Source organism: Orcinus orca, chromosome 3, assembly GCF_937001465.1.
Source record: "Orcinus orca chromosome 3, mOrcOrc1.1, whole genome shotgun sequence".
Taxonomy (NCBI): Eukaryota; Metazoa; Chordata; class Mammalia; order Artiodactyla; family Delphinidae; genus Orcinus; species Orcinus orca.
In genome coordinates, this window is record NC_064561.1 from 15,410,794 (window position 1) to 15,435,821 (window position 25,028).

The 25,028-nt window shown below is 48.9% G+C and overlaps 2 long non-coding RNA genes across 2 annotated transcripts in view; both read right to left on the minus strand.

Moving 5' to 3' along the window:
- The window catches only part of LOC125964108 (uncharacterized), a 60,084-nt gene that overhangs the window by 11,710 nt on the left and 23,346 nt on the right, over positions 1-25,028 (minus strand). The gene's annotated exons all lie outside the window — the stretch shown is intronic.
- Positions 2,953-10,454, minus strand: LOC125964109 (uncharacterized). Its single transcript, XR_007476792.1, has 3 exons — positions 9,227-10,454; positions 7,236-7,304; positions 2,953-4,119 (listed from the first exon to the last, which is right to left on the minus strand). It is a non-coding gene; the product is annotated as an uncharacterized LOC125964109 (long non-coding RNA).

Below are 25,028 nucleotides of genomic sequence, written 5' to 3' on the forward strand. Positions count from 1 at the left end.
CTTATTCTGCAAAAGACCTTGTTAAGAGGATGTAAAGACAAGCAACAAACAGGAAAAAAAAATTACAAACGACATATCTGACAAAGGGCTTATATCTAGGATGTAATAGAGAACTCTCAAAACTCAATGGTAAAAAAGCAAACAATCCAATTAGAAAATGATCCAATGACATGACAAGACATTTATGTTCAACGTCATTGAAGTGCAAATTAAAATCACAATGAGATATCACCACAAACTTTTCAGAATAGCTAAAATAAAAAGCAGTGATAACACCAAGTGCTAGCGAGGATGAAGAGAAAGTAGGTCACTTATTCATCGTTAGTGGGAATGTAAATGGTATAGCCATTTAGGAAAGAGTCTGACAATATTTTACAAAACTAAACATGAACTTACCATATGACCCAACAATTACATACTTAGGCCTTTATCCCAGAGCAGTGAAAGCTGATATTCACAGAAAAACCTGTACACAAATGTTCTTGGCACCCTTATTTGTAACAGCCAAAAGACAGGGAAACAGGGAACAACTGAAATGCCCTTCAATAGGTGAATGGTTAAACAAATGGTGGTACCACCATACCACAGAATGCTACTCAGCACTAACAACAAATAAACTATCGATGCAGGATACAACTTGGATATACCTCAGGGAATTACGTAGAGTGAAAAAGTCAATCTCAAAAGGTCACATACTGCATGATTCTATTTATATAAGATTCTATAAATGATAAAATTATAGTGACTGAAAACAGATTAGTTGTTGCTAGGGATTGTGTTTATTGGGGGGTAGGGAGTGGGGTGGAGGTGATTACAGAGGCATAGCAAGAGGGAGATCTTTGTGTTGATGAAATAGCTCTGTATCTTGATTGTTACATGCTCCCTACATAATGGATGACATCAGCCTTCAGCAGATATAATCCAGGAAGAAGCCCACCTCTGGCATCCCAAGGTTTTTCCTATTTTATTTCTGACAAACACCATCATCTGTCACTTGTCACACTTATTTGAACGTGTGTCATAGTCCCTGCTATGGACTGAACGTTTTTGTTGCCCCCCCAAATTCTTATGTTGAAACCTAATCCCCAATATGATGGTAGTCAGAGGTGGCAATTTGGGAGGTGATTAGTTCATGAGGGTTGAGCCCTCATGAATGTCATTAGTGCCCTTATAAAAGAGACCCCAGAGAACTCCCTTGCTCCTGCCACTGTGTGAGGACACAGCAAGAAACTGGGCTCCCGGTAGGCAGGCCCAAATCTGCTGAATCTGCGGGCACCTTAATCTTGGATTTTCTAGACTCCAAAATTATAAGAAATAAATGTCTGTTGTTTATAAGCCACTCAGTTTATTATATTTTTGTTATAGCAGCTCTTATGGAATAAGACAGTCCCTAAGCTTGTCTCCAAGTTCACCAAAGGCAGGATTTGGGTCTGATTCACCAGATTTCAGAGCCACTGTCAGAGTGGTTGTTTAATCCATGTGAACTTCATGTGTGCAGTGAGATAGACTGGGGACTTAGTGAGACTGGGGGTGCCAGCCCCTATGGAGGTGAACACGAGGAAGGAGATAGAAGCCGCACTATGTAGGGAAGTGGTTGAGGTATGGGTCCGTCAATGTTGGGAAAGTCAATCACCAATGAGGCCTGAGTGTCTCTGCACATTCCTGTTGGATATGCTTAAAATGCAAGGCCCTGACTGCTCTTTGCTCGGGCTGTTTCTCAGAGCTGTGTTTTAGTGAGCAACGTTGAGGGATGAGATAATGCCTCCTCCCCCACCGCCTACTTACCCCCCACAAACGCTTACTGCTTTCTATACAACTGGTCAATTTTCTGAGTTCAGTGTTCCTCAGCTGCAGTGCAACGCCACTCAATGCATGGTGTCTACCTGGGTACCTCTGCATTGCCCCCATTGGGACTTGGTGGCTTGGGGTGCTCATGCTACTTGCTGTGCGTGAGTAATAAAATCCTTTGCCTCTGACCCATGAGTCTTCTGCCAGCATCCATGAAACTGTGGCAAGCTAACTTGTTAGCTTACAAGTAGGATAAGATCCCAGACCTTCCCAGCTGGAGGAGGGTTCTTGGATACTTTGTTGTTCTGTCCTAGCCTCAGACTCCAAAGAGAATGGCACTTTCTCAGCTGGTTCTGAAGGTACCTTTTTGCCTTTGGTGATGAACTGTCCTTTAACCTCATAGTCACCTGGCCCCTTCTTGTGACCCTCTGGGTGATTACTCATACCTCCAAGAGGTCCTTTAGGGACATAATTCAGGCTAGGTCACTGACAAATGATGGGCCTCTTTAGACCTCATGCATCTGTCTGCCTGAAAGTTCTCATCAGTATTGACTCCATCTGTCGCCTCCTCACCCCTCAGCGCTGCCAGGCAAAGAAGATCCAGGGGGAGAGGAAAAGGATGGAGGATAGACCATGCAGTTTTGATGATGTGCATTCTGAGAACTTCTATCACTCGAGCATTCAACGTATTCATTGCTGAATGTCAACAATGTGAATTGTTGTTTCAGGAATACAAAAAAAAGAATAAGACAGAGCCACTGAGTGTAGAAGCAAGAAGATTTGGGGTTAGATGACTTAGGTTTTGATCCCTCTGGACCAGCATTTGTGACCGCAGGCAAGTTATTTAACCTCTTGGAAAATCAGTTTTCCTCATCTGTAAAATGGAGTAATATTAGAATATGTACACTGGGGGTTGCTTTAATAACGTGGAAAAGCATTGAGCATGTTGCTGGCCACAAGGTTGCCTCCATCTAAGTTCCCAACTTCTCTTAAAATTCACAGTCACGGGAGATGGAGGAGTAGACATGGGGAGGGGAGGTAGGACTAGACTCAGATTAAAGGAATAACAGAGGAGCCAAGGACCCCAGACAAGGTCCTTGGCAATCAAAGCCCTCCCTAACTCTCAGCACTCAATTCTATAATTATTTAGATGCCACTCAGAATGTAGGTAAAACACTTAGTGATAGCCTTAAACTTAACGAATGCTTTACTGTTTTAATCACTATATCACACGTTGTTGTTGTTGAGACATTGCCAATAAATCCAAGGTCATGGGTGGCCAAATATTAGATGGACTCTGTTCCTTGGCCTTATGTGGCACCTCTTGGTTGGCGTCTTTGGAAAAAGGTGGAGATAAAGTGAGAGAGTGGATTTTGAGACTTTTCCTGGTGGACCATGGTGACCAGAGTTACTCCAATTCCTGCTGTCGTAAAGTTGGCTATAGCTCCATTTTCTTTTTAATTGAAGTATCGTTGATTTACGGTATTGTGTTTCAGGTGTAGCTATAGCCCCATTTTGGAGTGGGGTTCTTTTGGGTCTCTGGGGTCCTTGGTCAAAGCCATGCCCACAGCCTCTTGGATGTTCTGTGCTGCCCTGAGCCCTGATTTGATTGCTGTGTCAATCCAGCTGGGGGGCAGGGTTGCGTGCTCCCCAGCAAAGTGGACCTGTCCTTCTGGCTTGCAGAGTTCCTGGGCATAGTTCACATATTGGTGGGGAGTGAAGGAGGCAAAGCCACCCATGGAGTAGGGGTCCTGGCTCCAATGCTTGACCGTGGAAAAGGGGCACAGGGCCCACACCTCCTCCTTGGGGAGATCATGGACTACTGCCAGGTCGTCCAGGACAATATCAATTGCCCGGGCACGTCCATGACAGCGAAGAAATAGGAGTCATCGTCCAGGGTATAGGAGGCCAGGATGACCCCTGTTCCGTTGGGGAAGATGTGGTTGGCATAGAAGATGAAGAGAAGGCTGGTCGGTGCTGGACTTTCCCCCTAAGATGCCTTTGTGCTCCCAGAAATGCTGCGTGCAGGTCAGGATCACTTTGGTGGCACTGCTGTAGTGGACGGATCGCAGTGCGTCCTAGTTGCCATGGGAGACAGGTGGCCTGAAACAGAGGAGTCAGGCAGCCTTGGCTGTGGTGGCTAAAATCAGGTAATCGGCGGTGAGACGTGCCCTGGTCTGCAGAGGGTCAGGCATTCGGTAGGTGATGTGGATGTGGTCTCCGTACGACTCAACCTCCTCTGCTGGCGAGTGGAGCTGGACCGTCCCGGGCAAGAGGGCAGCATGCAGGGCCTGGGGGAGCTGGTCAAAGCCCCCAGCGATTTCATCAAACCTGAGAGTGAGCAGGCAAGGGAGAGACAGGGAAGCAGGTTGATGGACAAGGCCAGGCAGAGGATGGGCCATTTGGACTGTACAGAGGCTGAGCCCTCTAATGGACCTGCTCTAGCCTGTGTGCTAGGGAGGTAAGCCATTGGCAAAAGGAGGGCATGCCGGGTAGCGTGGCTCTTAGCTCCGGGGAACTAGAGATAGGTGCCATTTTGGGGCTGACAAATCAGAAAAATGCATTCCCTCTGGGCAGGTACAGCCCCTTGCCAGAGCCTCAGGCCTGAAACATGGATCATGCCTGGCTCGCAGTCACACACACACCCCGGCCCCCGCCTCCTCAGGTGGTCACCCCACTCGGCCTGCCTTAAGACCCTCCTCTTCCTTCCATTTTCCCTTTAGGACAGTCCCTGGCCTGAATATAAGTGGATTTACCCTGAAAAAAATTCTGGGAGGAAGGGAGAAGATGCTATTGGGAAAAGAAGAAGACCGGATGCTCAAATAACTGAGCCAGTCCCCTTGGCCACTAAAGGCTTGCAGGGTCTGTTGCCCTCTCGCAAATATCTGTAGCCTTTTTTGGCAGGAATTGGGTCACAGAACCCTGAGGGAGAGTGAATTCCGGTCTATTTTATCTTTGTGGCCCCAGACCATCCTGACAGCCACCAGGGGTTTGGTGGTTGGGGTCTGGAGTTAGCACCCCTGATACATCTTCCTGGGATGAAAGACAGTGAGAGCCCTTGTAAGGACCTTCATCTCTGTAGCCAGAGAGCAGGTGAGGCCCAGAGCAAAGTAGATCTGTAGCTTCCTGATGTGACTGCCTCCTAGCCAGAGGTTCTTAAAGTGGGGATCCTAGAAAGAAAGACAGAAAGCAGCAGCAGACCTTGAAACATGTCAGAAATGCATGTTCTCTGGTCCTAGCCCAGATCTACTGAATCAGAGACTCAGAGTAGGGCTCAACCTTCTGTGTTTAACAAGACCCCTACTGATTCTGAGGCTCATTGGAGTTTGGAAACCCCTGCTTTCCCCTCTTCCCCATTTCTTTTGGGATTTTCCACCAGATTTATCTGAACTTTCTTTCGACCACTGTCCTGGTTAGTAATTGGCTAACCCATGCCCATTTTCCCATTTCTCCACCCCATTTCCCACTGGGGCTCCTGGAAGAGGGAGATGATGGCATGCAGGGTCTCCAAGAAGGCCCCGTAGTAGCCAACATCTGCATTCGACAGGTCCCCAGTCATCTGCACGGCCCCCCGGCTCAGGTTCCCCGCCTTAATCAGGTATCCCTGCAACCAGCCGACCACGTGCAAGGAGAGAAGGCAGGGGAGTCAGATCGTCTGGAAGCCAACATGAGAACCCTTGCTTTGCATCCAGGGACAGGCAGAAACAGAATTGGACAGAGTGGAAAGGCCAGACCATTCAGCCGGGCCCCTTGGGGCTGCCATGGGTCTACTTGTACTAGGCTCTGGCAGTCTCAAAATGCTCTCCTTTTTCCTAATAACAGGAAAACAGCTAACTTTCAGTGCTACTTCCCACATACACACCCTCTGATGAGCCCTTCACTTGTATGAGCCTCATAGAATCCTAAGAAGTAGCTTATCATCCCTGTTTTACAGGTGGGGGAACTGAGGCCCAGTCTTCCTGTCAACTGCAAGTATGTTGGGCTGCTTACACTGATCTGGAGGAATCTAGGTACTGAATAATTTTTCTCACCCTGCCCTCATCCTCCACCATCACACTGTGGTCCTGGCTAGCCCACCAGCAAGTGACCCTGAAGTTCTCCCTGTGGAAGTGCCCATTGAGGATTGTGCCCTATGCTTCATCCCTGCTCCTTTCTCCCAAGCAAGGCCAGAGTTCACACAACAGAACTGGCCAGGAGGGCTTCACCTGTTAGGGTGACCAACTGTTCAGCTTGCCGAGGGCTGAGGGGTGTCCAGGGACGATCTGGTACCCTCGTCACCAGTGCAGCAGCCCTGGAGGCTGGGCACTCGGGGGGCAGTCCTGACAGGGACTGCCAGGATGACAGGGCATGGCTGGTCTCGCCTTAACCTGGGCAAAAACCTCTATCAAACATGTATGTTTAGGGCTTCCCTGGTGGCGCAGTGGTTGAGAGTCCGCCTGCCGATGCAGGGGACACGGTTCGTGCCCCGGTCCGGGAAGATCCCGCATGCCGCGGAGCGGCTAGGCCCGTGAGCCATGGCCGCTGAGCCTGCGCGTCCAGAGCCTGTGCTCCGCAACGAAAGAGTCCACAACAGTGAGAGGCCCGCGTACCGCAAAAACAAACAAACAAAAAACATGCATGTTTAAACCAGAGACAAGGCGGCAGGGCCCCACCATCCCAGGAAAAACAACATCACAAAGTTCCCGGAGACACGCTTCAAGATCTGCAGTGTAGACAACCAGAACCCAGAGAGGGTGGTAGGTTCCCTACCTCTGTGCATGGGATGTGTGGAAGGTGGGGGGTAGGGGTGGGCAACTGAGAATCTTCTCTAGCTTGTCTTATTCTCCAAGCCCTGTACCTCTCCTCCCTTTTTCCTTCCCTCCCACCCCTGTTTCCCTTCCCCCCTTCCTTCCCCTCCCTCCCACCACCATTGTCCTCCAGGAGCTTACATTCTAGCAGGGGAAGCAGACCATAAACAAAGTAAACAAGTAAAATATTCACTACAGTGTGATAAGCATTAGGGTGGAAAATATTGCAGAGAAAGGAAGATGGGAGGGTGCCAGATGGGAGGAATCTCAGTTCAAAGTGGACACTTGAGCCATGACCTGAAGAAGGTTGAGGGGCAAGCCATGTGATATCTGCAGGAAGAGCATTCCAGGCAGAGGGAACGGCCAGTGCCAAGGCCTTGAGGGTATGCTTCGCTGAGTATGAAACAGCAAGATGTTGGAGTAGGTGGGTGAGGAAGGACCCCCTCTCCATCTTGGGCAGCCCCGAGCCACAGGCGGGACTATGCCCAGGGGCAGGGTCTGTGCACAGGCTCCCTCTGGCTGCCTGCTGGGGAGGGTGGGTCAAGGGTTAACATGTTTCTCCTGCTACAAACTGGAAAGAGGGTGGGTGGTCCTGCCGTGGTTTCCATAGATTGTGACAGGGTGGGCTGTGGGCAGCGGGAAGTGGGTCCCAGGACTGACCTTGGTGGAGAAGGAGTCGTACTTCTCCAGCACCTGGCTGCAGCTACTGCTTTTCAGCTCCTCCACCACCTGGGCATGGAGGAAGGAGGGGCATTCAGTGAGAACCAAACCCCACCCCACACGGGCACTCACCTCAGCCTGGTCCAGCCCCCGATGTTCCCACTCCCTCACTCATGCTTCTACTTGTGTGTACGTCAAAGGTTAGTTTATATATGTTCTCTCCTGGGTTCAAGGACTTTGTCCCACAACTAGTCTGAATGTCCCGAAGGTGGACACTTAACTATTGGACAGATTACGGGGCTGTAAAGTTAGGGGCCAGAGCTCCCCCACCAACCTGGGAGTTACAGAGGTGGGAAGTCTACCTCCTTTTTGGTGTTGGACACATTTCTGTAGGCCTACGAGGCCACTGTGAATAGTACGGACAAAGCGGGAATCCTGGCGCCACCGTGGCAGAGTGAGGCTGGGCGGGGTCCGAGAGTTTGGTATGTTCACACTCCCCGGCAGTGATTCTAGGAAGAGCTGTTCTGCCGTCTTCCACTCCTCATTTGCCCTGACCTGATAGCCCAGCGGACGCGGGTAGGCCTGTACCTCCCCCACGCGCTGTGCACCCCGTTGACCAGCACCCAGCTCTGGTTGTTGGAGGTGCGGAACTTACTGAGTTTTAGCCCAAACTTCCTGATGAGCTCATGAGAGAGCCTGTGGTGCGAATCAGAGACAGCTCAGCAGGGACAAGGAAGCTGCCAGCCGTCCCTGCTCCAGGGGCTCTGCTCTTTGCTCCCCACAGATTTATTGGGGCTACTGGCCTCTATCCAAAGACAGAACTACAGACCCCCTTGTCACTACACTAATGGCAGGGCCACGAGGGAACAGGGCCACCATTCTTGTGGCCACATCACACCAGGCTTGTCCTCCGTTCTGGCCACGATCTCTCTCATTTTGTCTGAGACCTCTGGCCTCAAGGTCCAGGAGGTTGCATGAAGAGCAGTGTCAGGGTCCTCTGGGCTTATCTTCCCTGGAGGCCATGTGCATCCTTCCCAAGCCTCCAGGAAGCATCCTCCACCACCCTGCATTCTCCACGGAGCAGGGCCCCCCTTCAGGATGACCCTCCATGAGGTCACCCGATGCTAGTTTCTGGTCCCAGGGCTCCCACCAGACACCACACCCTCCTCGATGGACACTCATTATTCCCATTGTTAGCAAACCTAGCAGGCCACTTTTGACTTTTCAAGGTGCTCTCCCATCCTAATTATCTTTTGGGATCCTCCACATTGGCTTCTAAGCAGGCAGGGCAGGTGCCATTATGCACAGTATATATATTAAAACATTGAGGCTGTGAGTTGGGGCAGACCCAGGCCTGCTGGCTTCCAGGAAAAGACGGCCACTCATTGCTATTTGTCTTGGCCTTGGTGTTGACTGCTGTTCTAATTGTGTGTTCTAACTGTGTGTTTTGCGTCTTCTTAGGTTCTGTCTATTTGATACTCATGAATCACAGGGCCGAACCACATCTCTCCTGCATGTCAGCTTGCCTAGAGCTCTCCTTTCAGTGAGCAGACTGGCTGATCCAAGGCCATGTTCCCACCCACACACCAAGTAAATATCTCCCCTGCCCTAACTCACCCAGGGCCAGGTACCAGGCAACTAGAGACCACTCCTACAGCCCAGGGCCCACTGTAATTATTCAAACCAGCCAAACCTAAGCTGTTTACTCCGTCCCACATTGCCTTTCCCTCAGAAACTCCAATAAAGGCCATGGTCTGTGCCTTCTCTTTGCTCCTGTCTTCTGCCTCCTGACCATCCCATTGTATCCCCAGGGCCCTGTGTGGTGTGGTTTGTCTCCTTCTCTCTGGAAATGTAAGTAATAAATTCTTACAGTGGCATTAACCTCTCCATGGCTACTCATCACCTCCATAAACTAAAATCCCGAGAGTACAAATGAGACAACTGCCCACACCCCAGCCTTCCCTACCCACTCCCACTTTCCCCGACCGTACCTGTGGTTGGCGGGAATCCTCATGGCTCCCAGCTCCACATACCATTGTGCTCCAGGCATTCTGTGGGTCTCTATTCTGCCACCCACACATGCCCTGAGGCCTCCAGGACAGTCACCTAGAAAGACAGCACTTTCCTGACCTCAGTGAGGCTGGACACATCCCCTCCTAGCAGACCTAGCTCCCACAGCCCTCCTGCCTCTTCCCCAGGTCTCCCTTTGTTATACAGGCAGACCACCCAGTTCTCCTAGCCCTTCTACCCCCACCTAGAGCCCTAGACCCAGTCCCCTGCCCCAGCTCTCTGAGGCTGTCCACTTCCCTCTCTCCCAGGTTCCCCATGCAGGACCCTCCCACACCCTATCATGTACCTGGTGGCCAGCGTCCTGCAGGGTCTTGGCAGCGGTGAGCCCTGCCATGCCCGCCCAATCACCACTATCTGTTTCCTTTCTGCTGTCTGCCCCAGCCTGTCTTGGGCCAGCCACAGCATCTCTTCATACTGGGGGGTCCTCAAAGCACTTGACAAGCCAGCTGTTGAAGGCCTGGGTACCCAGGCTCAGCACAGACAGGAGGGTGAGAGCCAGCCAGCCTGTGCACATGGCTGTGTAGATGTCAAGCAAATGACTGAGGACCCAGAAGTCCTGCTGGTCTTAACACTTGCTTTGAGGAGTGGTTATATCGCTAGACCTGTGATGCAGCATCCCGGCACTCCCATTCCCTTCCTTCCCTACTAGAGGGTGTCTTAGTCACCAGGACTGCCAAGCTGCCCCCAGTGCCCCAGATGGTCAGCACTGTAGCCTTGCCGCCCACTCTCAAGGAATGATGCAGGATGGAGCCTTGCCCAAGGTGCCTGCCCTTGGCCATCTGGACTTCCATCCATGAGACCAAGCCCTCAGTCCAATGAGGGACAGGTGAGGTGGACCTTTCCACCACATTGGGTGCCCCATTTCCCCCTTGGAGTTGATAGAATATTTGTTGCAGTGAAAAGACCTAACTCACTGGCTGTGGAAGGATAGGGTGAGGATAGAGAGTATAAAGGCATCATTTAATAATGTTAACAGTTTCTGAGATGTGCATGGCAGTGTACCAGATTCCCAAGCCCCAGAGAGACATCGTGAGGTCGTTTCCCAGAGGTGGCCAAGGCTCACTGAAGTTAAAGACTTTGCCCAATTGTGAGCCTGCATTTCCACACCTGCCTTGGACAGGGTTCCATTTATTCTGGCTCATACATTCCCTCTAGGAGCCTATGAAAGGTGTGTGTTTTGTGACTGTCATTTTCTTATTGTTGTCCTTGTTGAAATTATTATCTGTGTTCTGGGCTGAATTGTACCTCCCCACCAAGTCATGTGTTGAAATCTTAACGCCTAGTACCTCAGAATGTGACTGTATATGGAGACAGGGCCTTGAATGAGGTGATTAAGTTAAAATGAGACTGTTAAGGTGGGCCCTATGCAGTGTGACTAGTGTCCTTGTAAGAAGAGGAAATTTTGACACACAGAGAGACACCAGGGATGTGGGCACAGAGCAAAGGCCATGTGAAGACACAGGGAGAAGGCAGTGATGTACAAGGCAAGGAGAGAGGCCTCAGGGGGAACCAACTCTGCTGACACCTTGATCTTGGACTTCCAGCCTCCAGAACTGTGAGAAATTTCTGTTGCTTCTGCCACCCAATCTGTAGTATTTTGTTGTTGCGGCCTGAGCAGACTAATACAGTTTGTAACCGAGTTTCCCTCTGTATCTTTCCCGAGGGTAGGGAGAAGTGAGGGTCTGGTTCTGGCTGTCAGGTCAGACTCACCACCATATACCTTTAAAATGTGCATTCATTTTTCTATATAAGGATCCAGTATCCAATGTATCCTTGATTCCAATCTCAGGATTTATGTTTAATTCGGGCCACCTTTCCCCCTTCGTTTGTGATGGTATAGTGACATTACAGAAAAAGAAAACATAGAGGGACAAATCGTTTGTACCCCCACTGCCTCACTTTCCCACCCGGTTCCATTTATCACCGTCAACAGTTTTCTGCGATTCCTTCTATTCCTGCACAGAGCAAGATGTGAGGCAGTTGCCCAATCTCCTATCTTCTCCATTTTGGACCAGAAATCAATCCCTTTTGCATATAGCCTGGCTCATAGTGGGCACTTGACATATTCGTGGAATGCAGGGGTGGACGGATGGTCAGATGGACAGACAAATGGATGAAAAAATGGGTAGACACATAAATGAACAGATGGGTGGACAGAGGAAAGAAAGGATGCATGGGCAAACCCTCTGGGGCTTCCTACAATGCCTCCCTCTGCCCTCTGCATTTCATTACAGATTTCAAGCTTGGGGGCAGTGCTCAGCCCAGACTGTCTGTCCTTTAGTCTACCAGTCTAAAGGTTGACTCTATTTGCCCTGCCTCTCCCACTCTCTTGAGGGCCTCCTTTGCTTCTTCAGTCTCCCTCTGAGAACCCATGTGCCTGACTTTATAATTTCTTTTACTTGTAATTACTTTCACTTTATAATTTCTTTTATGCACATACATTTCAGAATTCAGCCTTCCTCCACCCTCAGCCATCCACCTTTTCTTCAAGGAACAAGAGTGGGGCTTATCCCTTCTCCCTTCCTTGAGGTGAGAAATGGAATCTGACCCATCCTGAAGTCGTAAGTTTTGTCTCTTTGTCTCCTTACCGCTTGTGATATTTATATTTTAACCACAGAGCTGTATTGCTGGAAAGCAGTGTTTAATATTGTAAGCAATTACAGCATCTTGCTCAGCCATTAAGAAACAAGAAGATGCACAGCCGGGCCTTCTAGGAAACACAAGTTCTTTGAGTGGAGGAAATTTGCGTGGAGTTACACTTTCCCATCCGCTGCTTGGCCCTGGAAAGTCAGTCCCTTTGGGCAGAGGGCTCCTCCCCAGCTAAAGAGGAGAGCAGAACAACACATCTTTGAGCTAAAGGAGCTGCCCAAATTATCCAGCTGAGCTCTTGATTTCACCCAGCAGAAACCAGACCAGGGAATCTGTGTGGGCCCTGGTGCCACAGAGGTATTCATTATTTGCCAAAGTAAGTTGACACCAGACCCACAGCCCTCAATCCACTCTTTACCCTCCTGAACTAATCAACCACTGCCTTAAAGATCTGCTGCATCTTATCGCTGGGGTGGAGATACCACTGAGCAGCCCGGATGCCTGCCCTGAGAGCCAGAGACCAGGTCTGCCTTGTCCACTCCAGTGAGGCCCCACACCTGGCACAGCTATAGCTCCACTGTGACTATTTGCTGTATAAATGAATAAATGTAAGTGAGGTGTTGATAAACAGAATATTGCCAGCCATATCAGTAAACAAAGGATGTCACAGTCATCAGTGAATGCAGTCCTCCAACATGAGCTGGTGAGCCCTGAGGAAACTCAGGAAGGAAAGCATACCTGCCTTCTAGCAGCCATCAGACTGCAGGCACTCCCTACGGTGAGCCCTGAGGAAACTCGGGATGTGAAAACACAGGATACTGGCCCCAGATAGCTGAGGCACATATCAAAGGAATGACTTCAGTGAGCCCAGACTCTTGCATTTTCCCATACACAAAAAAGCCCTAAATTCCTTATCTTGGGATATCTGGTTTTCTTTAATTAACAATAATCTTTTGATGGTCAGACTACCTGCCATTTCACTGCAAGACTTCTATATACCCTGGCTCTCTCCCTCACCTTCTTGGAGCAGTTCTCTCAGGGTTACTTGAGATGCTGCCTCATGGACTTGAAGTCCTAAAAATTCCCGCCAAATAAAACATAACTCTCAACTTTGAGGTTGTGACTATTTTTTTAGTCGACAGTGTAGATATGGAAACCACCCATCCTAGGTCTTTAAGAAATTTTTTCCCTTTGTCCCCTCCAAAATACACGTGTCAGATGATGGATGTTTCCATTATTGGTTTGGAAAGTAGAGTCGCCCTAGGCCCAGGGGCAGGGCAGTTGGGGAGGCCCAGCTTAGAGCCCTGGCCTGGCAGGATAGTTGTGGGTACTCACAGACTCTCAGCATGGTTCTCGGGCCCCCAGGAGAGAGCTCACTGCCCCCAGGCTGGTCCCGCTGGGGCTCAGGTCTGTCTGAGAGATGTGGGCAGAGTTAGGGGCTGTATTCTCTCCCGCCTTGAACTTCCCAGCTCCCACCCTTTTAATTGCATCAGCTCTAGGGCCTGGGGGAGGTGTTGGAGAGGGGAGACTGAAGGGGGGATAAGCAGGCAGAATCCAGTGCTCTCCTCTTCGCCACCTGCCGCCAGACCTGCTTCTCCTTGCCTCTCCCTACCTGGATTGAGTGAACACTTGCCCCTCCAGTTTCCTTGGCTAGAAACCCTGAAGAAGATTTGAGTCCTCCTTCTCCAGGGTCTTCGCCTCCAGGTTTCCAGCCCCCTCAGCTCTGCCTCCCCAGGGCCTCTCACTAGCCCCCACAACTTCTTTGCTAAGGCTCCCTCCCCAAACTGGCCAAGACACCCTCTCCACATCCCTCACAATGGTCACTGCCTCAGGCTCTCCCCTTCTCTACCTTGGCTACCACCAGAAGGACAGTTCTAAAAATGCAAGTCAGGTTATGGCAACCCCTTAATTTAACCCTGCCCAGCCTCTGGTATACTTTGCCTTTATTTCTACTAAAGCTCTAATTTTGCATGATTATGCCTTTATCTATTCGGCTGGCGGGTGAACTACGTGGTATCAGGGTGCTTAGTGAAGCGTGGGTACGCAGTGGTGCTCAAAGAGTGCTTTAGCAGTGAATGCAGGAATGAGGTGTGGGGCTGTGTGCCCGTCTTGGCCAGCAGCGAGGCCAGAGGATGATTCCATGCCACTTCTCTGAATTCAGGCTGTGCCCTTGCTCTTTTCACCTCTGCTTAGACTTGGATCCTCCCACAAGGGCTTCCTGGTCACCCCCTACAGCTGTGCTTCAGGATTTTCAGGTTAGATTTCCCCACCTGGGGTTTACCTCTGGTTGCGAGCCCTGCACTTCCTCCTCTTCTGGGTTCCCAGTGTATTTTTGTTTTCCACGCACACCTCCCACTTCTGGGACTCAAGTCTGCTATAGTTCCTGTAGTCCTCTCATTCTGAGAACTGCCACCCTCTTCTGTCCCGCCCTTTGCTGAGTGGTGGGGATTTGGGGTTGCCCAGGATGTGGTGGAGCACAAAGGCCAGGTGCAGCCTAGGCTGCAGAGAAAGGGTGGGATTTGACTGGGTAGGAAGTGGTAGTAAATGTGTAAATGTGTCAGCACCCGCCCCTGGCACACCTTGCTCTCTGCTCTCTGAAACCAAGAGCCACGGAAGGGGGCCTCAAGCTTGGCAGTGCTTAGCAATGTACTAGCCAAGCTGTTCAGCAGGGATGCTGGCATCCTGTTTCAGACCTTTCTAATCACCTCCCAAAGTGCCCCAACTCTGCCACACCTCTCATGCACAGTAACCAAAGGAGACAAATGTACAAAGTGCTGGAGATCTTTGGAGATAGGCATAGTGTCAGCCAGGGGGGAGGGTAAGCCTCTTATTCTGATGGATCTTACTCATTTGTTGATTCATTTATTACTCATTCATTCAGCACATCTTAACTGAACACCCTACTAAAGTGCCTGGGATCCCTTAGGAAAAAACCACACAGGACTTCCACTAGAGGATATGCAAATGAACAGGCATCATCATTAATCATCAGGGAAATGTAGATGAAAACCCCAGTGAGATTCCTCTTAACATCCATTAGCCATTAGAGATGGATGAAATTAAAAGACTGACAGTAGGAAGTACTGGCCAGCATGTGGAGCAACTGGAACTCTCATACAGCGTTGGTGGGTGTGTAACTTGGTACCGTCACTTTGGAAAACCGTGTGTCACTATCTACTAATGCTACATATATGTACACCCTATGATCTGGAAATTCCACTCCCTTGGTATATATCCACAAATGAGTGTATATGTCCACCAAAGACACAGACAGGAATGTTCATAATGGCCCCAAACTCAAACTCACATAGATAAACAATATATATAAAGTATATATTCATACAACACTACCCAGCAGAAAAAAAGCAATTAAGCAAAGAAAACAAAACTAATTACTGATAACACTTCTCAACCAACATGGGTAAATGTCACAGGCATAAATTTGAGCATGTATTTCATACATGATGTTTAAAAACATGCAGAACTAACCACTGGGGATAAAAGTAACAGTAGGGATTACCTCTTGAAGGTATTGACGGGAAAGGAGCACTTCTAGGGTGATGGAAATGTTTTATATTGTCATCTGGGTAGTTGTCACTCGAGTGTATGAATGTACACAACTTCATCAATTAAGATATCTGCACTATGCTATATATAAATTATACCCTGGTAAAAATTTAAAAACAAATTCTAAATCATAAAAAGTACCCACATGCTAAAATTAAAATTGCTTTTTTCTAACTTAAAAAAAGGGAGGAAGGAGATAACAGTGCAGGAGAGAGAAAATAAACAAAACTGTGAATAGTATGTCAGGTGGCAAAAAGCATTCTGGAGAAAGACAGGAGGGCACAGGGCATGAGGAGACCTGGGGAGGGCTGGAGCCCAGAGGGAAAGGGGGAGCAGGCAGTCAGGTGTGAGGCTGGTGGGGATTCAGGCTGATGTCTGCTGAGGACCTCCCTCTCCCACAGCCCACCTGCACCACTTCTGAGACCCAACGAAGGCTTTAGATACCCCAAGTACTGACAAGCGAAATTCTCAGTAAAACATTGCCAAACTGCAATAGAAGAGAGGACAACAAAATTCTGGTTTATGTTTAAAAAATATCCACTATTGAACTGTTGGGGAACCCTCATCCTTTTTGGAGGGGTGCCCCGTGTTGCCAGGGCCCAGGGTGTAGGTATGACATCACTCCTGCTAATCCAGCTCTGATGTTATTTCACTCACTCCCCACCCATACACCTGGAGGCCGGTCCTCTTACTACTGTTGTTTCCCCATGAGGAGGCCAAGGCTCATGGGAAGGAGTCAGGGACTTACTGAGGCCTGGTCATATTTGCATGCATGTGTCTGAGCTGAGGGTGAGTCTATCTCTGCCTGGCTTCTGAGTATGCCCTGAGCTGTGCTTCCTGGGGGGAACTCTTGCAGGTCTAGACTGAAAAAAAATGTGACCAACATCTGACTCAAGCCCTGGTACTTCATTGACAGAACAGATGTGCAGACAGACACCACACAGAGGAGCACACCAGAGACCCAGCAAGCAGATTAGCTCTCAAGGGTGGGCAGTGCTGCGGCAGGGCTGCCACAGAACCCCAGTCCTGAGAGGTGGACACCCCTTCAAGATGGTGGGGACCGGGCTTCCCAGGTGTGTCTTGGGACTCGTGTTCCTAGAACTGGGACCAGACTATGTGGGCTAGGGCTGCCAGCTTCCCAGGTACTTGTGCCTTGGTTGCAGAGTGAGCTCTGCTTGGGGGTTCCCCCAGCCCCTGCCTCATCAAGCATCCTGGACCTGTTCTCCAATTTACTCAGAGCCAGAGGAGAGGAGGGTCTTCAGGATGCCTGAATATGAAGACATTGGTCAAGGGAGGGTTTAGCAAGACCTCAGGCCTGTGCTGGGGGAATGTGTCCTGGGAGAGTCAGTCCTGGAGAGGGGCCTGTTCTGGGAGGAGGTCTGTGCTAGAGGAATCTGTACTGGGAGAGTCTATCCTGGGAGGTCTATCCTGGGGGAGCCATACTGGGGGACCTGTGCTGAGGGACTCTGTTCTTGAGGGACCTGTGCTGGGAGGGCCTTTCCTACTTGCCATCTGCTGGGATGAGACAGAACTCAGGGAAGGGGCCCCTCGAAGGGTGGGTTGAAGATGATTTGTTCCATAGTCCCCTGGGGATTAACCTGCTCACTGAGGGTAGGGCTGGTGGAGGCTGGGAGGAGATACGAGCAGGTCATGGAGGCTCCGATAACTAGAAGGAGGAAGACGTTGAGACAGGCAGGGTGAGACCCTGGGTAGGTGCCCTGCCTGCAGTCCTACAGGGCCTGTCCCTGGCCTTCACCCCCTGCCCTTTGCCCTCCTCTTTTTGCACCTGCTCAGCTCCTCCTCCACCCCATGGCTTGGGGTGTGAGAGCCCTCTGGAGCCCGGCCTGCTCATGCTGTCTGCATCCCACACAGTAGATTATCACTGAGCCCTGCCCTTGTGTCCTCCTCTTGGTACAGGTGTCAAGTAGAGTGAAACAGACATGGTGGGTGGGCTATGTGGGCCTTGCACCTCCCCACTCTCCTCTGCAAGCGTAATGCAGAACCTCACAAACTGCATGGAGGCCTTTGAAAGGGTGGGGCATGCAGGGTAGGGAGAGGGGAGAATGAACATGGAACCAGGAGGAGGGGGTGACACACACACAAACCCTGACTTTGTACAGCTCCAGACCCACCCGCCTCACCCCCATGGAGGCTGACTCACCCACAAGTCATGCAGAACCTGCCCCTGAGACACGTCCTCCTCTGCCTACATCAGCTCCCAGGAAAAAGGGAGACAGATTGTCCTTGGGGCCACCCCAAGACCATCTTACCCTTATGAGAAGATGAAATGACAGGATGCAGGGAGAGGCATCCCTCCTTTGGTCACAGATGTCCCATCCCACCCCAGCCCTTGTACCAGCTCACCAAGAAGCCAGTCCCAGGGAAGGGTGCTGGTCCAGATGAAAGAAGACCAGGCCTCAGGTCAGGGGTAGGTGAACACACCCTCTTCAGGGGTGGCAGGCTGGTTAGAGGAGGGGTTACTTACAGGGTCTGCCAAGTTCATCCTGAAAGGCTGTGCTGTGAGAGGAGGTGAGGGGCCACGTGCCCAAGTGCCTGCTTAGAGGTAGGGCACGGGCACAAGGTCAGGGCTTGAGCCTAGCCATCAGCATCTGGGAGAGTGGGCGGAGTTCAGAGTCCAGGGCAAGGACGTACCCATTGTGTTCCTGTCCCCTTGTGGCTGGGCTTCCTGGTCTCACTTCCTCCTGCTTTTCAGATCTCCACTGACAGGCCCTGCTGGAGTACAAGGAGAAAAGGGTGGGATTTCAGGGCTGTTAGCCAAAACAAAATGCTAAGGCTTGTTTTCCTTCCCTCAGCAGACGTCTAGGAAGAAGTCCTTCTGATGCAACAGGAGCATGTGCAGGAGAGTACCAATCAATGACCCAGCAGGACCAGGCCACCTGAGGCTGGGTGGGTGGGGCTGACCCTTGGTTTCTACCTCTCACCACCTCCCTCCACCTAGCTCCTGTGCTCATTTCCCAGCAAATTCTGCCGGGAGTAGGTTGGGGTGGCCCCATGCATGGCTTATCTCTCCATCTTGAAACCTGGTCTTCCTTCTCTCAAGAACTGCACATGGAGGAAAAGTTCTGGTTTGACCAGCAGCCTTTAGGTGCCCCTTTGAGGGATGAGGCAGCACAGTGGAAGGTCCACAAGTTGAGTGGTGCCTGTGGCCCAGACTGCACTCTGCCCTTGCCTGTGTGTCTCCAAGCTGCTCTCTTCCTCCCGGAAACCCATTTCTCCCACCCTTTCACCCCACCTGCACGTCTGGGGTCAGTGTTGTCCTCCCCATGATGGGTGGGGCTGTGGAGGAGGTGGCTGGAACACCTGCCCGTTGTCTTTCTTGGCTCTCTGCCTGGGTTTGCTGTGTGTTTGGCTCGTCACACATGTCCAGTCTGTTGTTTCTGAACCCCACTTTGCCCTGACATGAGAAGATTCATGTCCCCCCACAATCTGAACTTCTATTAAAAGCTGCCAGTGAACTATCATTGCCTATGAACCAGCTTATATATTTGGCACAGATTATCTACTTGCTCAGTGAGGTTTATCCTGGCTCCATTGATCCTCAGATTCCATCTGTCCCATGTAGAGTGGTGCTTCTGACCCTGAGGTGCTCAGAAGCAAGGCTGTGCCTCTGTCCTATGAGGTGCTCTGTGCACAGGATGCAGCACGGTGGGGAAGGCTGGGAGAGGGAGATGGAGGGACGGGGAAGTGAAGGAGAAGGGCGCAGGGAGGGAGGGCCAGAGGGAGGGAGGAAGAGAGTCAGGAAAGGAGAGAGGGAAGGGGGGAGAGAGAGAGGGAGGGTCAGGGGGAGGGAGGAAGCGAGGAAATGAGAAGGGAGGGAAGGGAAAAAGAAGGGAGGGAAAGAGGGAAAAAATGGCAAGATGGATGCCAAGTACTTTCCAGGTTTGGACACATGGGGTCAAAGAGCAGGCACATAATAGCATTTATTAAATCACTGAAAAGCTCAAGAAAATAATCCCTGCCTTCGAGTAGATCCTGTCTGCATACAGTAAATAGCTGTACTGAACAATAACTCCACTATTCACATTCCTTCATTTTTGTCACTCTCAAATACGCCTGTGTACCTGTGGCGTACAGGCCCCGAGTGTACGGTGGTGAATAAGGCAGGCAAACATCAAGGGTCCTACGGAATTTACAATCTAAGGACAGACAAAATGAAAGAGTAAAATGTACCTTCCATTGTTGGGTGATGATAGTGCCAAGGGTTAAAACAGCAAAGGAAGGGACAAGAAGTGATTGGGGTGGTTCCAGTTTTAGGTGAAGTAGCAATCCTGGTTGGCTATCTGGAGTGTGTGGTGGTGTGTGGTGGAGGTATATGTGTGGCTATCTGGAGTGTGTGGCTATCTGGAGATGCAGAGTGATGGAGGTGTGTGTGGGTGGATGGTGGAGGAGGTGTGTATAGTAGAGCTGTGTGTGGTGGAGGTATGTGTGATGGAGCTGTGCAGACTGGAGAGGTGTGGTAGTGGAGGTGTTGTTTGTGGTACTGGGGTGTCCGTGCAACAAGCATCCTTCCTGGTGCCTCTGGTGGTGGTCCCATCCTGAATCAGTGACCTATGGGGCTGTCCGTCCAAGCCTGAGATGAACCCGAGGCCATTTTTCCCACCTTCCTGCCTGCTGCTCCAGCGGTCAGTTTTCTCCCCAGGCTCTCCCCAGGCTCGTCGACCTGCAGGACACCTGGCCGGATGGGGTCCGTATTGATTTTAAGCCTTAGGACTGCCAGAGGGATCTTTTCAAATATGTCAGAAAAGGGCCCACTCTGCTTGTCTCCCTAACCCCATGCCTCTTCATTTTGATCAGAGGAAAAGCCGAGGGCCTGCAGAGCCCTCCAAGTGCCCACCAAGCTCTGCCCCTATTACTCTTCCACCTGGTCCATACTCTTTTCCCCTTTTGCCTTTGGCTTCAAGCACACTGACCTCCTGCAGGTCACTGAACAGTTCAGGCTGGCTCCAGCCTAATTCTTTGAATGAGCTGTTTTCTTTGCCTGGAATGGTCTTCCCTAGGTTTCTCAGTGGCCCTCACTTTCTACAGTCTTTGCTTAAATGCTACCTTCCCAGTCATACCTTCTATGACCACACACCTGCCCCACGCTTCACCTGCCTCCTGCTTTATTTTCTCTATAATACTTGTCATCTTCTAATAGCCTATATATTTATAGTCTCCCTCTACAGAAAATGGAAACTCCACAAGGTCAGGGAATGCCATTTTGGTCACTGCTGTATCCCAGTTCTTGACCCATAGTAAGTGCTCAATAAATATCTATTGAACGGGGAGCTCAAAATATTCATTAAATTTGAGACAGCAGAGTAGCTTTTTTTTTTCAGAATCTTTAGGACAGAGGGAGCTGAGTTGTGGGGACCTTCCCATTTCTCAGGGACCTTCCCCACCTGGGACTCTCCTCCAGCAGGAGGCTGCACTACAGTTGCTCCAGTTTGGCCCATCCATCTCTGGCCAGGCTGCTGGTGCCCCCTTGGAATTACCAAAACACAAGGTGTTCAGCATGTAGTGTCCCCCTTTCCCATCACGGGGCCCCCTCCTTGGAGGCCAGGTACTTGAGTATCTCTGGTTCTTAATTAGCAGCTCTGTTTGGCTAGGTGTGGGTGGTGAAGAGAGGGGGCGGTAGGTGGTTATATCTCTCGGGTGAGCAGGGGTAGTATTGTCTCCCCATTGTGTGCTTGAGTGTGGCTGTAAGTGTACATTGCTAGAGGCAATTATTGTGTATTTTGTGTTGAATGAAGAGATGGCAGGCTCTGTCTGTGTGATGGTATGTGGGAGTGTATGTGGAGCCACTGTGGAGGTGATTATGTTTGTGGGTGTCTCATGTTTACACCCGGGGGCCTGTGCCTCCCTTTAATCTCTAAGACTGTATGTGGGTCATGGGACATACACATGAGTGCACAAGTATAGAATGCAACCCGCTGAATTCTGCTGTACGAGCCCAGAGTTTTGGAGATTTGTCCGGACCACAGAGAACTCCAGGCAAAGGAGAGTCGCTCCCTCTCCTTCTGTAACAGGGAAGAGACAAATCTGACTACATGTTGGATCTGTTTCTTTTACTCAAGGTTAAAACCTTTTCTTTCTGCTGCTTTTGTTCACTAAAAGGTTACTGTCTATACATAATGGCCTGCCTTGGGGAACCTTGCCCCTCTGCCTGAATGTTAAACCAAAGTGCCTTTGTTCAGGGAAGCATCCTGACCCTGTCCACCTGTGGATGGCTGCAAGAAAGAAGAAATTAACACATCCCCTCTGAGGCTGGCCATTCCAGAGGACATTTGCAAAACCTAATGGCCTTTTTACTTTACTTCCTCATCTCCTCGCCCTCTCTATTCTATAAAAGAAACTGGTATCCAAACCCTAATAAGATGGTTCTTTTGAGACATTAGTCTGCCATCCTCTCGGTCTGCCAGCTTTCTGAATAAAGTTGTATTCCTTGCCTCAACACCTCGTCTCTGATTTATTGGCCTGTCATGCCGTGAGCAGAGCGAGCTTGGACTCAGTAACAATCCCAACCTCTCTTTCTCTCTTTCTCATCATATAACATGCAGATGTATTCTATTTACAACTAACGTACGAAGATAAAAATGTAGGAAATTAGCACACTAGGTGATTATTCAGTTTATCAGTTAGCTTATTTATTGTCTCTTGGACAAAGTAATTTAGATCAACACTTGTAAAATATTGCAACACCATTCAGTTTTGAAATCAATTTGAATTGAAGAGTCATAATCTTTTAATGAATGAATGACTAAATGGATTTATTTATTTTTATTTCATCCAGAAACACACTCACAGACACACTCAGAATGTTTTTTGAAATTGAGTTATAATTGACATATAACATTATATTCATATTAGGCATACAACATAATGATTCAATATTTGTATTATTGCAAAATGATCACTACAATAAGTCTAGTCAACATCCATCACCAAACATAGTTACACATTTTTTTTCTTGTGATGAGAACATTTAAGATCTACTCTTTTAGCAACTTTCAAATATACAATGCAGTATTGTTAACTTCAGTCACTATGTGGTGTTGTACATTACATCCTCATGACTTGTTTATCTTATAAGTGGAAGTTTGTACCTTTTGACCACCTTCACCCATTTTACCCACCCCTCACTGCTTGCCTCTGGCTACCACCAATCTGTTCTTTGTACCTATGAGTTCAGGTTTGTTTTTTTATTAATTTTTAAAGATTTTATATATATTCTCAGCTATCTTTTAAATAAAATAAAATAGAGTACATTTGAGTAGAAACTATTAGAGTGACCACCCTTAAAACTAAGTATTTTATATTTTATTTATTTATTTGTGGAACTTTTGTTTCCGTTAAAAACTTAGATGTAGCTGGGTATACGGTTACATCAATGGATAGGTACCTCTTGGGTACTGGGTAAAGATGTAAGATATATTTCTTCTTTCACTGGGTGATGATAGAATATTTGAAAGCTAGTGAGGCTATTCTAATATTCCTTAAGTATAATATATCCTAAATACACATATTTATGAAGAATATATATTGTGCCCGACATTAATCCCTCTCGGAATTTGCAGTCTATTGGATGGGCCTCCTGTGACTAGTCTGTCTGTGATAGGCCTTAGTCCGCTCCCAACTCACCCTGTACCTCCCTTGCCTCACATTTGTCACTTTACGAGGCTGGTGGTCATCAGAGGCCCCCTTTACTCACCAGATTTCAGTGTTGGGGGATGAAGCAAACCCAGGTTTGGTATTTAGAGTATCTGATATCAGAACAAGAGCTAAACCTAGATCCAGAGAGATTTCATAGTGTCCTACATTTCCCAAAACCCAAAACTAAGCACCAACTGGGAAGTTTTCTCAGGCTAGGTGTTTATTGCTGAAATTGGATTCCAAATTTCTCTCATGACCAAACCTCTGCATATTTTACTAAAGAATAGCAACCCTGTCCCAATTTTATAGGAAGAACCTGACAACATAGCTTCCAAGGCCTTAAAGGAGAGTTTGATGAACTCACCTGCCCCTTAGGCATCCCAATTATCAGATTCCCTTTTACCTTTTTTTGTCTTTGAAAAGGAAGGGAACGCCCTTGGACGGTTCATCCAACAATACGGGGACTACCAGCAACCTATAGGGTATTATAAGCCAGCAGCTGGACCCAATGGCACAGGGATACCCCCCTTGCCTTAGTGTCATTACGGGTACAGCCATTTTGGTTAAGACCACTGAGAAAATCACTGTGGGATCCCCCTTTAACCATTTTTGTATCTCATGTAGTAGAAGCTCTCTAGAATCCTCATCATAGTCAACACTTCTCCGTCAGCTGCCTCACCTCCTATGAAGTCCTTTGGTTAATGCTGTTTATGTAACTCTTTTATGGTCTAATATCCTTACCCATGCTACTCTCCTCCCTCCATCTGATGTCCCTCCTGACTGTTGAATGCTGATGGATCACTTTCTGATTCCTCATGATGATTTGCAGAAAATTTCTTTGAGTAACACTGACTTCTCACTGTTCACCGATGGTTCCTATTTAAAAGGTGACAATGGTAAATATTGTGCTGGATATACAGATGCAACTCCTTTCGATGTTGTTTAGGCAGCATCTTTACTATGGCTACCTCAGTCCAACAGGCTGAGTTAGAGGTTCTTACACAGGTTTGTACTTTAGTCAAGGACAAAACCACCAATGTTATACTGATAGTAGACATGCTCTCTGTGTAGCTCATGATTTTGGAATGTTGTAAAAGCAGTGTGGCTTCCTTTCTTCCAGTGAAAATAAAATTTATAATGGTTCCCACGTGCAGGAATTATTAGATGCAATATTTTAACCTGCCACTTTAACTATTATTAAGATTCTGGGGCATTCTAAACTTGACTTTCTGGAAGCTAAGGGAAATCACCTTGCTGACATTTTGGCAAGGAATGTTGCCCTTAAAGGGGCCAACAGCAGCCAAACCTCTGTCATGGGCCAAAGGAATATCTCCCCAAATGATAACTTAGAAAAACTGCCTAGAGAAACTTAACAATTGGCCTCAGGAAGGAAAAAACAAGATTGGAAATTCAACAAAATTGTTGATTTGATAAAAAGAGAAAACTCTGGTTCAGACCACATAATAACCCCTTCCTACCAGAGACTCTAAAAGTCCCACTCCTCACCACTGTACATGCATTAAACCACTGGTCTACTGACAAAATGGTAGCATTCATTAATCAATGTTGGTGGAGAAAAATGAACAAGGCCACAAAATTACCTACCACACTGCCCCCACTTACATAAAGTACAACCCAAGGAAGCCTATTTTTTTTTTTTTTTTTTTTTGTGGTACACAGGCCTCTCACTGTTGTGGCCTCTCCCGTTGCGGAGCACAAGGCTCCAGACGCGCAGGCTCAGCGGCCATGGTTCACTGGCCCAGCCGCCCTGCAGCATGTGGGATCTTCCCGGACCGGGGCACGAACCCGTGTCCCTTGCATCGGCAGGCAGATTCTCAACCACTGCGCCACCAGGGAAGCCCTGGACCATTTTAAAAGTCTTTATTGAATTTTGTTACAACATTGTTTCTGTTT